Below are 16,306 nucleotides of genomic sequence, written 5' to 3'. Positions count from 1 at the left end.
TCAAGTGAAAATCTGCTTGAAAGAAGTAAAAAGTGTCTAAAAACAAGCACATTTTTATGTGACAAGTCTTATTTTGAGTATAATTTGATTTGTTTGGACTAGAAATGACATTTTGACTAGAAATAAGACAAATATTCTTCGTAAGATTTTGAGTTTTTGCAGTGTAGCCTAGTAGGCTGGCTGACCAGATACTAGTTGACCAGGTTGTGATATAATTTCTGCTGTAAAATCTTTTACAACATTGCGTGTCTGTTCCCCCCCCCCCTCAAAAAAAAAGGGAGTTTCTCTCCTGGGTTTGAGTTCTGGGTTGATAGCATTTTCCCCCAAGTGCTCATACAGTAGCTACCAAACACAAGAGCCACTCTGTGCTGCTGCTATGGTGTGTGTGTGTGTGTGTGTGTGTGTGTGTGTGTGTGTGTGTGTGTGTGTGTGTGTGTGTGTGTGTGTGTGTGTGTGTGTGTGTGTGTGTGTGTGTGTGTGTGGTACAGGTTGTTATCTGCACAGTCGTCAGCGAGCCCAGCCCGTCACCACGGAGACCAGATTCATAATTACACCGTCTACCTGAGCCACAACATGAGGTTGACACAGCCAAGGCCTTCGCTGATGATACATCCCAACAAGTCCACGAACAGTATAGTGTTTTATAAACACCTGGCAGTAAGCTAGCTGATGTCTGACTGTTTAGTACTGCAACATTTAGAGAAATTATTGATTAGGCTATCTCATTGTATCGACAGAATTAAAAAAAAAATTTGTTTCAAAATAAATAAATAAAGTAAACTATAAAACAGTGTGTTTGGTTCCAGCAAAGCAAGACACACATACATTGGCTTGGTGTGTAGATTAAATGATTAGGCTAACTGATTAGATCAATTAAACTAATTGATCTAAGTAGATGAACTGAATGCATTAGTTACTGTCACAGCTCTAACAGTGACAACTGCAGACTAAACTGGATGACAGCTAAGCTAACTGCTAGCCTCTGTCTGAGCCTAACGCCGGGTTCACGCCGAAGCGCCACGAATAGCCGCGGAACGGAGACCGCTTCCCTTCAGCGCCCAAGTTAACAGGTTGTGTAGTTCAGACGCGCTGCGCTGCGACGCGCTGCGACGTGCCGCGATCGCTCGCGCCCTGCAGCGATCGTTTCGGCGTCTGTTCTATTTTGTGCGCGAGCCGCGAGCAATCGCGTCAATCTTGGCAGGAAGTCACACATGAAACAACGAGAGAATCCGGTCAATTTACAAAATAAAACACTTTTCAAAATAAAATACAGCGATTGACAAATGCGATCTTATTTATATTTGTCAGACTCTCAACAGAGAGCTAGAGAGATGAAAACACACACACGAAAGGGAGACACGGAGTGGGAAACAACAACAAAAACAGAAACAACAAACAGGGAAAGAGCGAGAGAGGAGGCAGAGACGAGTTGTTGTCAAGTGAAGGAGGACGTGAAATTAATTTTGGAAGTGGAGGGAGTTGTTTGACCCACAGCACATGGTGTTATAATTACTTATCCATGATGTAAAAAACACAGCTCTGAATGTGAGTGAACAACAGCTGAGGAGCAGAGGCGCTTGCGACCGCCGCGGAGAAATCAGCGTCTGGTGTGAACTGGAGGGACGCGGCTCACGCGCGATTTCCGCGGCCGCTCCGCTTCACGGCGCTTCCGCGTCCGGTGTGAACCTGGCGTAATACATCCACGGTCTGAGCTAACAGCTAAGCTAACTGCTAGCCTCCTGTCTGAGCTAATTGTTCTAAACAGCCCAGAAAAAAAATCACATTCACATGAACAATATCAGACACAGCTGCTCTTTGTTCACTAAAACATCAAAAATAACTGAGAGTGGTGCTTCTTCTTACTAAATCTATTTTAACAAGACAAACTAATTAGCAGCTATAAACTGGCTACACAGTTCTAAGCATTCAACAACAACAGTGGCCATCTTGGTGTAAACTTTCAGTTGCTTGTCATTAATACTATCAACGATGAATATAATAGCCTATCTTATGTCTGTGTGAAACTTACACCACACCCCACAGTAACCGTAAAGTAACAGCATGAAAAGCAAATTAATGCAGGCCTACTGTGAATTCATGTTTCTTAGACTTATGAGCTTTAAAATGAGGTAAGATAACATAGCCTATGTTTACATGTAGACTTAAAGATTTAGGTTGATTCAGAATTGATCCAGTAACATTGTTTTAATGTAAAATCAACTTGCTTTTGGGTGAAAGTTGAAGGCAAGGCAGCATCTTTATTTATATAGCCTAGCGCATTTCATACCAAGGCAACTCAATGTGCTTTACATGAAGACAGTGGTGAAGGTGATGATTTAGTGGGCTACCAGTTGCGTGGCTGAAAATATGATCTATCATAATGATAATCATATTTCAACACTGATTCAATGTGAATTTACTATCTGGGATGAGACTTTGAGGGGTGCTGCTGGCCAGTTAGCCATGTTAGCTCTACTGTTTACAGTCTTTGTGCTAAGCTAGATTAGCTTTAGCTGGCTAGGTTTCCCAAAATATCAAACTATCTTTTTTTTTTTTTTTAAATTGCAAATTTTTTGTTAATATCACACACTTCTACCAACAACCATCACACTGTCTTTACAGATAAACAGGTATAAGCACAGTTTCTTCTCACCTTTTCTGATTTGCATTGTGTTTTTGTTTCCAATTTTTGTTCTTCAACTTGTTTGTTCTTTACAGACGAAGGAACAAACTGAAATTGTGCCGCATTTTGTCTGAAATAAATATGAAATAGCCTAAATATTTCACCAGCGGCTGGATGCTATTGGCTGTTTATCATCAGCAGCTGTTCCTGTGTTTCTAGTGCTGCAGTCTGTTGTGTTTGTCTTCTTCTCCTCCAGTGTTTCTGTGACTTATGGGAGCTCCATCTAATTGCCATTTGTTTGTTTAATTAGTAGGTCTGGCTACACACACACACACACACACACACACACACACACACACACACACACACACACACACACACACACACACACACACACACACACACACACACACACACACACACACACACACACACACACACACACACACACGATCAAGTCCTACCATGAGATCATTAACAGGTTTCCATGGAGGGCCAGTGATGATGATGATGATGATGATGGTGTGTTTACCCTCTCGGTCTCAGCTGTTTAATGGCGCCGCTTTAAAATAAAAATCTATTTATCCTGGATATAAAACCCACAACAGCTCAGTGTGATGATGAAGCTGTTGTTGTCGTTGTGTGTCTGACTACTGACTGTTGTTGTTGTTGTCGTCGCTCACCTGCTGCGATTTGTGTATAATGCAAATCAACATGTAAAGAGACTTTGAACCTTTATTCTGCCTGACTGAGCTGATCAGAGCTGCTGTTCATTAAATGGAACGACACAACAACAATTACATTTTATCTTTTATTATCATCCATCAAACAGTTTTTCAATTACTTTTTGACGGGTCTTATTATTTGCTATTTGCTTATTTGCTATTTTCTATTGTCAATATTCTATTGCTGTGTGATATATGTGGTTCCTGAGATGTCCTGCGTATGATCGTTGTAGTAGTTACTTCTCATGTTTTGCTTCTTGATACTTCTCATGAGGGAGTCCTACTGTTGGATTATATGCATGTTTGTTCTTCTATACAATGTTAACTTTTCCATTTTTGTGGTTGGATTGGTCCTTTATCTAGCTCAAGGTTATAGGTAATTGAACTTTAAAATATGATTAAATCTAACATATGTTAAACCAACACTAAGGAACTTTTCAACCTTCATAAAATATTTTCATAACTTTTGTGATGATACATCGACTTACAACAAGTTGAATGACACCTCTGTCATGGCCTGAGGGGGTCTGTATCTCTTTCTCTGGCACTAAGCAGCTTTGAGGAGCATGGTAGGAACCCTGCTCTCACGCTAGTGTTCATGGGAAATGGAGTCTTCCTTCACTTTCACTTTTGCGAGTCACAACAAGGAGGGAACAGGCAAAACGGCACTTTAGCAATGGATTATGTTTGTGTTTTCACTTTGAAATGATCCACTGGAAACAGAAACTTAGTTTTGATGTCTTTTGTTAATTTTAATGCAGGATATTTACAGGGCTTCACGCTAGTGTTCATGGGAAATGGAGTCTTCCTTCAGGCAAAACACTACCGCTTTGGTCCACAGGCGCCGCCAAACTCAACCAAAACTGAAAGTTCTTTAGTACTGCTTTAAATCTCTAAACATGATTAAAATGTAAAAAATGTGATAGCCTTGTTTTAGACTTTGAAAATTAGCCATCCTATTACTAGAGGCGCCTCTAGGGTTGTAAAATTCTGGGAATTTTCAAAGTTGGAAACTTTCCATGGGAATTAATGGGAATATATGGGAATAAACAGGAATATATGGGAATAAATGGGAATAAATCAGAAATTTACAAAATTGAAGGTTGGCCCTTAACAGGAAACTTAAATATAGTTGTGAAAAATATATTGTAGCATACTAAAACAACCAGATTTAATGCAAGTACACTTGAATATCTATGGAAAGCGAAGTGTTTTCACTACATTTCCCATGAGCCTCCGCGCGCACGGTGAAATTATTAATAATAAATGTATTATTTTATTATTAATATATATATATATATATATATATATATATATATATATATATATTTTAGTCAACATTCATGTTTTTGTTGTTCAGTAAAAGAATTGTTCATAAAGAATTAAAACTTGATAAAGTTCTACTCAGAAATAGAAATGTTGAAATGTCATGTTTTTTTAATTTTATTATTTTGCATGGATGTCTGCTTATGACAAGAAAAGAAAATTACATTTATGTTTGGATATGATACAGCTTGTTTAAATTACCCCCAATTTCCAGTTAATTCCCATAAATTCCCAATAATTCCTATAAATTCCCATAATTCCCATGGAAAGTTTCCAATTTTGAATATTTCCAATATTCCCCAGCTTAACTTCCCATGGAAAGTTTCTGGAAATGTACCGAAAATTTACTGGAAATTTTTCGCCCCTTTGCAACCCTAGGCGCCTCTAATTTATTAGATGTGTATGACGGCCAGTCGGCCTGATGGGTGTTGATCTATTTAAATTATGATGGAGTTTTGACTGATATGTTTTTGTTTTGCACAAGGTGTGTTCTGATTTATACATTTATATATTTACCGTGTGACTCATCATGTGACCCTCAGGGGCAGGTTCAAAAATGGGGCGTCTGATTTGTATGAGTTAGTCTGTGTGCTAATAACTCTGCACATAAGGGAGCTGATGTGTGCGCTCTCCTTTTTTCGCCTTTCCTGTCTACAATTTTGAGGCCAGCACCTTTTAAACTGGATGTGCGCGACCGTGTCTACTCTTTGTTCTCAATTCCTTTTAGTAAAATAGTGGGACATCATGTTTGACATAATTTCCTGAATCTGTTTGGTTTAGTTGTGTGTTTTATTTCCATGCACAGTTGGTTTGTAGTTTCTGCCTCTAGTGAGGGATCGTGGGAGTTTTACCACCACAGCTGTTTGCTGCTTTCTGAAATATCCACAGAGGAATCTTCATCTTCACAACAACAGACAAGGTCATTATATCAGTAAAAGCTTGGTTTCTATTCTGTATTTTATTTTTATTGGGTTTTAAGTTCATTTTAACTTTGTTTCTTATTTATCTACTTTTTACCCAAGTAATTTTTTCATTGACCCTTACTGTCTCTCTTTTATGCCCTGATTGGTGGAGGCTTGAGCACTTTTAGCTAGACACAGGGCCGGCCGCTGACATAAACCCTCTATGTGGTTGTTCAGGGCCACAGCCGTTAGGTGGGGGGCCACATGATCAGAAAGGTACCGGGGTTCATCAAGTCATTTAAACATCCTGAGGTCTGCACGTGCAGCTATGAGCTTTATATGTAATGTGAAGTCAATATTCAGCTTCTTTTATCTCACATTTGAGACATTTGGTGAAAATAGAACGGCAGAATGACAACATTTGTGCTCAAAAAGCGATTTTACAAAATGTCATTTTAGACTTGTTTTCTACACTTATCTATTACTGTATTCATATCCTATTTCAAGCACCAAAACAGTTCATTCTCATGACTGAAGGAGTGTTTTCACAAGGGATTTGACATTTTTCAAAAAGCAGACCTCAAATTTCCAGCATTTGGCCTAAATTATTTCTTTCTACAGTGTTGTAGGACAAACTGGCCTCAGTGTGCTTACAGCGGAGGTTCTAATATTTAGACATAAAACACTTGAGTATTGTTACATCTGCAAGTATCTTAAAAAGATACATTTAAGAAAATATGTAAAAGTTGAGAAAATGGCCTCAAACCTCAGAGGGATAAACATGTCTGTATTCAGTTTTAACCAGTGATTTGGTGTTTGTCTTAGAGTGCAGGGCCACAAACAAAAACCTTGTTTAGGGGGCCACCAACATCCTAGGACCGGCCCTGGATAGACACTACCAAGACCAGAGAGTATCAAGACCAAGACCAAGTCAAGACTAAGACCAGTTGAGCTCAAGACCGAGACCGAGACAAAAAACAACAACTAGTTCCACCATATTTTTCTATTCTGCATGAGTTGAATGCGAGAGGACGAGTACCAACGCGTCTGTGTCACAAAATGCATGTGATCCCATTTGAAGAAGGTGCATAAATAATGATACTAAAAATAAAAAAGCATGGCTGCCTGGATGTTGTAGACTACAAATCCCTTCCAGACCGAGATGAGACCAAGACCACAGTAAAGTGGTCTTGAGACCTACAAGTCTACTTTCAGCACTTTTATCATTACGTTTATAGTCAGCTCATTTGTGTTGGTTTTGTGTTACATTTCATTGTGTTTTGCATATATTTTCCAAAAGGACGTCATCATCTGTCTGCAAAACAAATCCACCTACAGGAACAATAAAAGTAACCTGAGCTTGTTTCTCTGATCCAGAGGTTCAGAGGTGTCGTGTCGTGTCGTGTCGTGTCGTGTCTCTTCTCTACAACCAGACAGAGATTCAACCACCAGGCAGCAGGAAACCACATCAACATCATGTGATCTGATGTGATTTGATCAGCGATCGGTGCCAACAGCTCAGGAGAGGCAGGGCGGTCCTGATGGAGGGAAACATTTACTCTGCTCTGCTCTAATGACTTCAGATCCAGACGTCCGATAAAGAAAATCATTCATCTCGTTTTCTTTATAAAAAACAACAAAACATCTGAAAACGACCATGTTGTATTGAAAAATGTGATATAAACAGATATTTATGTGGCACTGGCAGGAAACCACATCACTGACACAGAGTCACAGACAGGTGACTAAATGAAAAGGAAAGTGTAATGTAAAATAGTTTAGAGATAAATTAAAGGGGAATTGCCGCGTATATCCGTATAATGGAGTCTACAGGGCAGCAGAATGCAGCCTCTAAATAACACATTATCTGCAGAGAAACTCCTTCATTTCACCAATATTTAGTTCTGATAGGCTAGTGCTATTCCCCTCTGAGTCCGGGGTTAGCTGTTATCAACATCCGGGGTCTGTAGGTTGACCCACTGACCTCTGACCTGGATGATGTCATCTCTGAGCGCCGCGCGACTCATTCTGATAATAATCATTCTGCTTCGGCATTCGGGTCCATTTTTATCTCAACTAGCCGGAGCTTTAGTGAGTCCAGGTTGAGGAGAGGAAGCCTGTGGAAGCTGAACTTCATCCAGCTGCTCATTTTGTTCTGACAAGTCGGAAACACGCTGAAACGAACCGTAGCATTAGCATTAGCAACAAGCCGTGCCGCATGGCGCTCAGAGATGACATCATCCAGGTCAGAGGTCAGCAGGTCAACCTACAGACCCCGGATGTTGATAACAGCTAACCCCTGACTCAGAGGGGAATAGCACTAGCCTATCAGAACTAAATATTGGTGAAATGAAGGAGTTTCTCTGCAGATAATGTGTTATTTAGAGGCTGCATTCTGCTGCCCTGTAGACTCCATTATACGGATATACGCGCCTCTCGGCTGGAGCTCATTTCATCACAACCACTTGGAATGACACCAGAGTTATCTGGGGGAGGAAATGATCGGATTTTATGCTAGAAATAAGGTCCAGAATGTAAAAAAAAAAAAAAAAAAAAAAACAGCAGTTCCCCTTTAATGAAGCTGAAGCAGCATGCGGAAAGTTTCTTGGTAAATGACATTTGTATAAATTAGTTCCTTCTCTTAGAGTCACACTGTTCACTGGAGTCACTGAATGACTCACAAAGTTCAGTCTGAGTCTCAGTGTGAAAGGCCAGTGTGTGTGTAGTAGTATACAAAGTGAAACTCGACACACACCTGCGGTTGGAAACACTACAATCAACACAAATGTCACAGGTGTGTGCGTGTATGTGAAATAAATCAGTGCAGCTGAACTCTGTTCGGCCTTCAGACTATTCCTGCTGTCCTTCCTTCCTTCCTGCTCGGGGGGTGAAGCCGACATGGACGAGGGAGTTATTACTGATTCAACTTCTGCTAATTCCTCCATTGTGAGAGAAACAAAGCTGCATTATCACATCACACTGCAAAAATACAAAATCCTACCAAGAACATTTGTCTTATTTCTAGTCAAAACAAATCTCATTCTACTTAAAATAAGACTCATCACATTAAAAAGCAGCTTGTTTTTAGACACTTTTTACTTCTTTCAAGCAGATTTTCACTTGAAATAAGTAAAAAAAATCTGACAGTGGAGCAAGTTTTTCTTTCTTATTACAAGCACAAAAAACTTGCTTTCACTGGCAGATTTTTCTACATATTTAAAGTGAAAATTAGTTTGAAACAAGTGAAAATGATCTAGAAACAAGTTAATTTTTAGGTGATGAGTCTTATTTTAAGTGGAAAGAGATTAGTTTTGACTAGAAATGAGACATTTTGACAAGAAATAAGACAAATATTCTTGGAAAGACACACACACAACACACTCAGACAAAACCACACAATTAGCTTGTTGGTGAATAAAAGCAAAGGCCAAACACAAAGGCTTCTTCCTCCTCCAGGACGTAAACAGTGACCACACATGTAACAGGGATGGAGACGTTAAAGGGATAGTTCACCCAAAATTGAAATTTCTCAACTCATGATCTCCTCCCCCTCATGTGGACTAAGGGCTGGGAGAAGTTTCAGAGTCCTCCGTGGCTTCTCTGAGTTACAGGGGGTCTCGGCGTAGCAGTGCATGTCCATATGACGGTTGCAAATGGATACCAACTGTCTTCGTAACAAAAAGACACACCAAAAAACATCCAGATACCTCCATGCTGCTCGTATGTAATGTCCGTCTTGTATTGAAGCCCCGACATGAGAAATTGTTCCTGATTTGCACTGACACAGGAAGAGCAGTGAACTGAGACACTGGGAGCTTCCACAACAAACAAGCTTGAAATATAGACTTATTTAATTTTTTTCTTAACAATTTCGCATTTCAGGGCTTCAATACAAGAGGGACATTACATACGAGCAGCATGGAGGTATCTGGATGTTTTTTGGTGTGTCTTTTTGTTACGAAGACAGTTGGTATCCATTTGCAACCGTTATATGGACATGCACTGCTACGCCGAGCAGGGCCGTTGTTTAGGGGAGAAAGGTGATGATAACTCTAGGGGCCCAGCGCCCAGTAGGGCCCACAAAAACCCCAGTAGTCTAATCTTTGTATGACTGATTTATTCTGTGTAAGACTTATAGTACACTGTAAAAACTCAACATCTTTCCAAGAATATTTGTCTTATTTCTTGTCCAAATGTCTCATTTCTAGTCAAAACTAATCTCTTTCCACTTAAAATAAGACTCATCACCTAAAAATGAACTTGTTTTTAGATCATTTTCACTTGTTTCAAACAAATTTTCACTTGAAATAAATAGAAAAATCTGCCAGTGAAAGCAAGTTTTTTGTGTTTGTAATAAGAAAGAAAAACTTGCTCCACTATCAGATTTTTTCTATATTCCAAGTAAAAATCTGCTTGAAAGAAGTAAAAAAAAAAGTGTCTAAAAACAAGGTACTTTTAATATGATGTGTCTTATTTTAAGTAGAATGAGATTTGTTTTGACTAGAAATAAGACAAACATTCTTGCTAAGATACTTGAGTTTTTGCATTAGCATCAAAACAAGGTAAGCTAAATAAAAAATGATAATACATTCCTAGCAACGGCCCTGATGCCGAGACCCCCTGTAACTCAGAGAAGCCACGGAGGACTCTGAAACTTCTCCCAGCCCTTAGTCCACATGAGGGGGAGGAGATAATGAGTAAGAAATTAGAATTTTGGGTGAACTATCCCTTTAAGAACAGCTCGTTCAGGGGCCGTGACTCAGCACAGACTCTTTACAGCGGGCCATTAGGGAACCGGCTCGCTGTGCCGTCCCGCCGGAGCCTCTTAAGCCTGAGCCGCGTGTAATAAACTCACATTATCTGCAATAACCCACACCAGGAGGAGGAGGAGGAGGAGGAGGAGGAGCGACTTCCACATCCATTACCCCGTCTCAAGTCTGTCAACTCATTCTGCTGCTGCTGCTTTTTATTGACAGAGCAAAAAAAAAAAGTCCTTCACGTGAATGAGTTTCACTCTGCTGCTCTTAGCAACCGAGCTGCAGCTTCAGCCTCGTCATCGCTGCCATTAGTCTGATGGGATGTTGTAGCCCACCAGCAGCTAATGACTGTTTTCATTATCCATTAATTAGAGTGAATAAAAATCTAGAAAGAGTTTACCAAGGAAATGGTTGCATGTTTCCTGGTAAATCTTTTTGTGGTCATGTTTTTAAACGCAAAAACACACAAAAAACCAGCTGGGTTCACATTTTCAGTTATAATAAACGATTATTAGGCTATTAATGAACCCTTTAAAGCTAATTTATCATTTCTAATGTTGCCAAAAACAGCATGGCAAACACAAACACTGCTAAAACTCAAAATCTTATCAAGAATATTTGTCTTATTTCTAGTCAAAATGTCATTTCTAGTCAAAACTAATCTCATTATACTAAAAATTAGACTGAAAACATTTTAAAAGCAGCTTGTTTTTAGACACTTTTTACTTCTTTCAAGCAGATTTTCACTTGAATAAGTAGAAAAATCTGATAGTGGAGCAAGTTTTTCTTCCTTATTACAAGCACAAAAAAAACAGCAGATTTTTCTACTTATTTCAATTGAAAATTAGTTTGAAACAAGTGAAAATGATGTAAAAACAAGTTACTTTTTAGGTGATGAGTCTTATTTTAAGTGGAAAGAGATTAGTTTTGACTAGAAATGAGACATTTTGACAAGAAATAAGACAAATATTCTTGGAAAGATGTAGAGTTTTTGCAGTGAGGCATGAATATATATTAACCCAATAACCCATAAAGAAACAAAGAGTCTATAATCAGCAGATGTTACCTTCACTTACTCCTGAAGGTTTCGGGCTCTTTGGGGCGTTGGTTTGGACAAACCGTCACCGTTTTCCAACATTAATCGATTGATATTTTGTCGATAGTCGAGAAAAACCATCATCAGATCATCAGCCATATGATGATGGAAATAATAATTAGCCACAGTTTCTCAGAGTCACGGGGGACGTCTGCTGTTTTCAGCCTGAGGACAGAGAGTCAAGTCTTCACATCACAGAAGCTGAAACCATCTCTTTGTTTGTCCTTTTAACTCGAACTATAAAACTTTATAGAAAAGTCAAACGACCTCTGTTGTTCAGATGATGAATGAACTAATCACCAGCTCTGATAAAACAACACAAACCTCCATTTTAAACTGAAAACACCGACATGTTTCGTCTTCTTTCACACAAAACAACAGACTCTGTTAGCCTTGGCTGTAAAACCTGCAGTTCATTACTTTAAAATGTCCAGTAAAATAACTTAAAAACACTGAACAGTATAAAAACTGTAACATGCAGTGCATCATGGGAGTTTTATTATAAACTAGAGTATATTACTGTAGCACTTTGAGATTACTTTATGAAAAGTGCTTTACAAATAAAATGTATTATTATAATTTCAAAAATGCAGTAGTTTACTGTTGCAGCATGGGTCCACAAAACAAAAACAGTTATTTAGCCTACTGGATTACTTAGCTACAGTAAACTACACTTCTGTATTTTCTTATAAGGTACTGTAGTTTAAGGCGAAACAAGTGATGCATCTAAAAGATTAGCCACCTATGGACTGGTGTTGAAAATTACACACACTGCAAAAACACAAAATCTTACCAAGAATATTTGTCTTATTTCTAGTCAAAATAAATCTGGCAGATTTTTCTACTTATTTCAATTGAATATTTCTTTGGAACAAGTGAAAATGATCTAAAAACAAGTTCATTTTTAGGTGATGAGTCTTATATAAGTGGAAAGAGATTAGTTTTGACTAGAAATTAGACATTTTGACAAGAAATAAGACAAATATTCTTGGAAAGATGTTGAGTTTTTGCAGTGCACACATGTTATAGAGCAGAGTGTTTCCAGTGCTAAACACACCCAAGCAAAGCATCTGGTCTGTCCACTGGAACAGGCTCAATGTCCATATCAAATAAATAAACATAACATAACATAACAAAGCCATTTACCAGTTGTCATTCACGTTAAACAAAAGGAGAGGACGAAGAAGTAAAGTCCTTTACCACACTAAGCTGCAGCCTGTAGCTCCGTTGATGTGAAACAGCAGAAAGAGGCCGATAACACTGAACTCTTGTTTCTTACCAAAGTCTTTCAGTGGGTTTTCTCTACGACCATGCAGCAGCCTGCTCCTGAACGCACCGCCACACCACAGCTGAGTGGCTCGGTCTGTTGTGGGTCTGTTGTGGGTCTGTTGTGGGTCTGTTCTCATGATGTGAGCAGCAGCTTGACACCCAGCCCCCTCAGACTCAGACTCAGAGCTGCGTTTCCTCGTCGGGAGCAGAGCTGCATTGTTGCTCCTCTGCTCTCTTCCTCTCATAAATAAATAACCCCCCCCCCCCCGTCCATTCAGCCCTGCTGCCGTATATTCACCCATATCCTTCCTCTCCCGGGGCAGCAGGGTGTGAAGGTCCTAGTTGCCCCTGGTGAAGAGAATAGAGCAGCTTGTGATGTAACATGGTGGAGGTTGTGAACGTGGAGCTGAGATCACACCGACCGACCAACGACCACAAGAACCTTTCACCTCCTCTTCATCTCTCACTGGCACTTTAACACTCCTGTCGCTAGGAGGGAAGGAAGGGAGGGAGGGAGGGAGGAAGGAAGGAAGGAAGGAGGGAGGGAGGAAGGAAGGAAGGAAGGAAGGAAGGAAGGAAGGAAGGAAGGAAGGAAGGAAGGAAGGAAGGAAGGAAGGAAGGAAGGAAGGAAGGAAGGAAGGAAGGATTGTGGACAGAAAGAAGGGGAATAGAAAGATGGGTGGGAACAGATTCATTCAAGGAAGGAAGGACAAAGAGAAAGATGGGAGGAAAGAAGGAAGGGAAAAGGGAAGGGAAGATAGAAGGAGGGAGGGAACAGATTTGTTCAAGGAAGGAAGAAGAAGGAAGGAAGAAGGGAAAGAAGGAAGGGAGGAAGGGAAAAGGAAGGAAAGAAAGAAAGATGGAGGTATAGGGAACAGATCAGGTCAATTGGATCAAAAGAGGAAGGAAGAAGAAGTAAGGACGAAGGGAAGGAAGGAAGGAAAAAGGGATTGTGGACAGAAGGAAGGGGAAAAGAAAGGAAAGAAAGATGGAGGGAAGGAAGGAAGGACAAAGGGAAAGATGGGAGGAAAGAAGGAAGGATGAAGGAAGGGAACAGGTTGGGTCAACAGGAGGTTCAAGTCTCAGACTCGGTATTAAAGTCTTTGTCAGACAGAACTACCACTAACGCTGCTCTCCTGTCTCCTGTTCAGCTCCGACACCGAGCCGGATCACCGGATCACTGCCACTCCGACAGAACAGTCGTTTTAAAGGAGCGTTCTGAGCTGTTCTGAGCCGTTCTGAGCTGCTCCGTTGCTCCGGCCCGAGGCCCCGAGGCCCCAAGGCGTTATAGGAGTCAGAGGAGCAGCCGGAGAAGAAGCCTGACCGAGGCCATTAGCTTCAGCTCCTCTTCAGTCGGACTGATGAATAAAACAACGGGCCGGGCACTCGGGCAGCGCCGCTCTACTTCAGAAAGCTGCTGCGGACAAATCTAAAATCAATCAGGCTGGGACAGATTCTCTGGGCCGAGCCGCCGATCCACGATCCACAACTCACTGATCGATTCACCGCTCGTCTCTCTCAAGGAGAAAAACACAGGAATGACTGAGAGAGAGGCATCCATCCATCCATCCATCCATCCATCCATCATTAAGACTGCAGATTTACACCCAGACTGAGGCGTTCACTGTCGGCATGTTAAAAGTAAGAACGGCTGCAGCTCCACTCATCCGTTCTCTGTTTAAAGGGATACACCAACATTTTTTTTCGTGTCTTGCCTCACTCCCGAGTCCATGACCAGCAGATAGACACCATCCTTTCTACTGTGCGTGCAGCAACAAGGGAGATAGAGCCGTATCACCGTAATTAGCTTAGCTCAAACACTGGAAGTGTATGGGTAGTGTTAGCCTGCCTCCACCTAAAGTCGCTAATTAGCTTAGCTCAAACACTGGAAGTGTATAGGTAGTGTTAGCCTGCCTCCACCTAAAGTCGCTAATTAGCTTAGCTCAAACACTGGAAGTGTATGGGTAGTGTTAGCCTGCCTCCACCTAAAGTCGCTAATTAGCTTAGCTCAAACACTGGAAGTGTATAGGTAGTGTTAGCCTGCCTCCACCTAAAGTCGCTAATTAGCTTAGCTCAAACACTGGAAGTGTATGGGTAGTGTTAGCCTGCCTCCACCTAAAGTCGCTAATTAGCTTAGCTCAAACACTGGAAGTGTATAGGTAGTGTTAGCCTGCCTCCACCTAAAGTCGCTAATTAGCTTAGCTCAAACACTGGAAGTGTATAGGTAGTGTTAGCCTGCCTCCTACCTAAAGTCGCTAATTAGCTTAGCTCAAACACTGGAAGTGTATAGGTAGTGTTAGCCTGCCTCCACCTAAAGTCGCTAATTAGCTTAGCTCAAACACTGGAAGTGTATAGGTAGTGTTAGCCTGCCTCCTACCTAAAGTCGCTAATTAGCTTAGCTCAAACACTGGAAGTGTATAGGTAGTGTTAGCCTGCCTCCTACCCGAGCTGAAATCAGCAGTCAGAAGCTGATTTCATTTTAGCTCTAAACTCTGTAAATATTTCACTTTATCCACATTTCAAACATGTTTAGGTGAGAAAGTAGCCGTTTAGATCAGCAGCGTGTCGTTAATTTGTCTAAATAGCTGTTTACAATTTTGTTGGGACGAATTCGGCGCTACTCAAGCTAGCCGTTGTGACCAACGCACTTCCGGTTACTTTCACAAAATAAAACACCCGTTGCCCTTTACATACAGAAAACCATGATGATAGAATTTGTGCTTTTACTTTGAAATAGGAAGCTAACCTACCCTCGATGTAGTGCGTAACTTCTGTCGGCCCCTAGAGGATTTCTGCGTTATTACAACGATACGGCTGGCACCTCCCTCCCCTCCCCACCGCTATGCTAATGCCATAGACTGTAAGGCTAATGCATATCACACACAGTAACAGTAACACTCCCAACACACCACATGCTGCTGGTCATGGACCACGGACCACGGTTGCTGGATGGAAACGTAGCTTCATACAGACTAAAGTCAAAAAACTGATTCATGGGTTTGAGTCTGACCTGAGATCAGTGGCTCAGTGAGGTAATATAATGTTTTTATTGTGCTGCTGCTGCTCAGGTGCAGAAGATGATTATCTTATTCTTTATCGCTCAGTTTGACCTGCTTCTTTAAATAAATAATAACAGAGAAAAGATATATGATGAAACAAAGTCTCAGCAGGTTATTATCATCTTCATCATCATCATTAACCGTCTCCCTGGGAGGATTATTGTTCCTGCATTATTTATTATCCAGCTCTGACACTTTTATTCAAGTCATTTATCATCATAAATAATAAAGATGTCGACTGTTTTTCTTGTGTAATGTTTAAATCCCAGTGAGCGTCTTTAAACCTTTATATCATCTGTAAACGTACATTAATATTTAATACGTTAAAACCCTTTTCTCACTCTGAACAAACAACAGTTCACTGTCTCTGTGACTTCCTTCACTTCACTGAAACTAAAACAGATCAGATAAAAAAATAAGAAATGAGAAGCAGAAAACTGAAGAGGTCAAAAGGTCAAACACACGTTCATCAGTGGTTGTGTTGATTAAACTGAGAAACACTGGACTATTGGTGCTGAAGATGCTGTCGTCCGACTTAAACACTTCATC

The 16,306-nt window shown here is 40.5% G+C and overlaps 1 protein-coding gene across 2 annotated transcripts in view; it reads right to left on the bottom strand.

Annotated features, from left to right (window-relative positions):
- pkig (protein kinase (cAMP-dependent, catalytic) inhibitor gamma) overlaps positions 1 to 16,306 on the bottom strand; it is a 40,554-nt gene that overhangs the window by 9,687 nt on the left and 14,561 nt on the right. Inside the window, exon 1 of one of the 2 annotated variants that reach the window (XM_083975393.1) lies at positions 12,709 to 12,740. The exons of the other annotated variant lie outside the window; for it this stretch is intronic. The gene's annotated coding sequence lies outside the window, so the exon portion shown is untranslated. Of the gene's footprint in view, positions 1 to 12,708; positions 12,741 to 16,306 lie in introns of those variants that run through there. 2 annotated transcript variants of the gene reach the window in all.

Source organism: Trachurus trachurus, assembly GCF_905171665.1.
Source record: "Trachurus trachurus genome assembly, chromosome: 7".
Taxonomy (NCBI): domain Eukaryota; kingdom Metazoa; phylum Chordata; class Actinopteri; order Carangiformes; family Carangidae; genus Trachurus; species Trachurus trachurus.
This window is presented reverse-complemented; position numbering and strand designations above follow the sequence as displayed.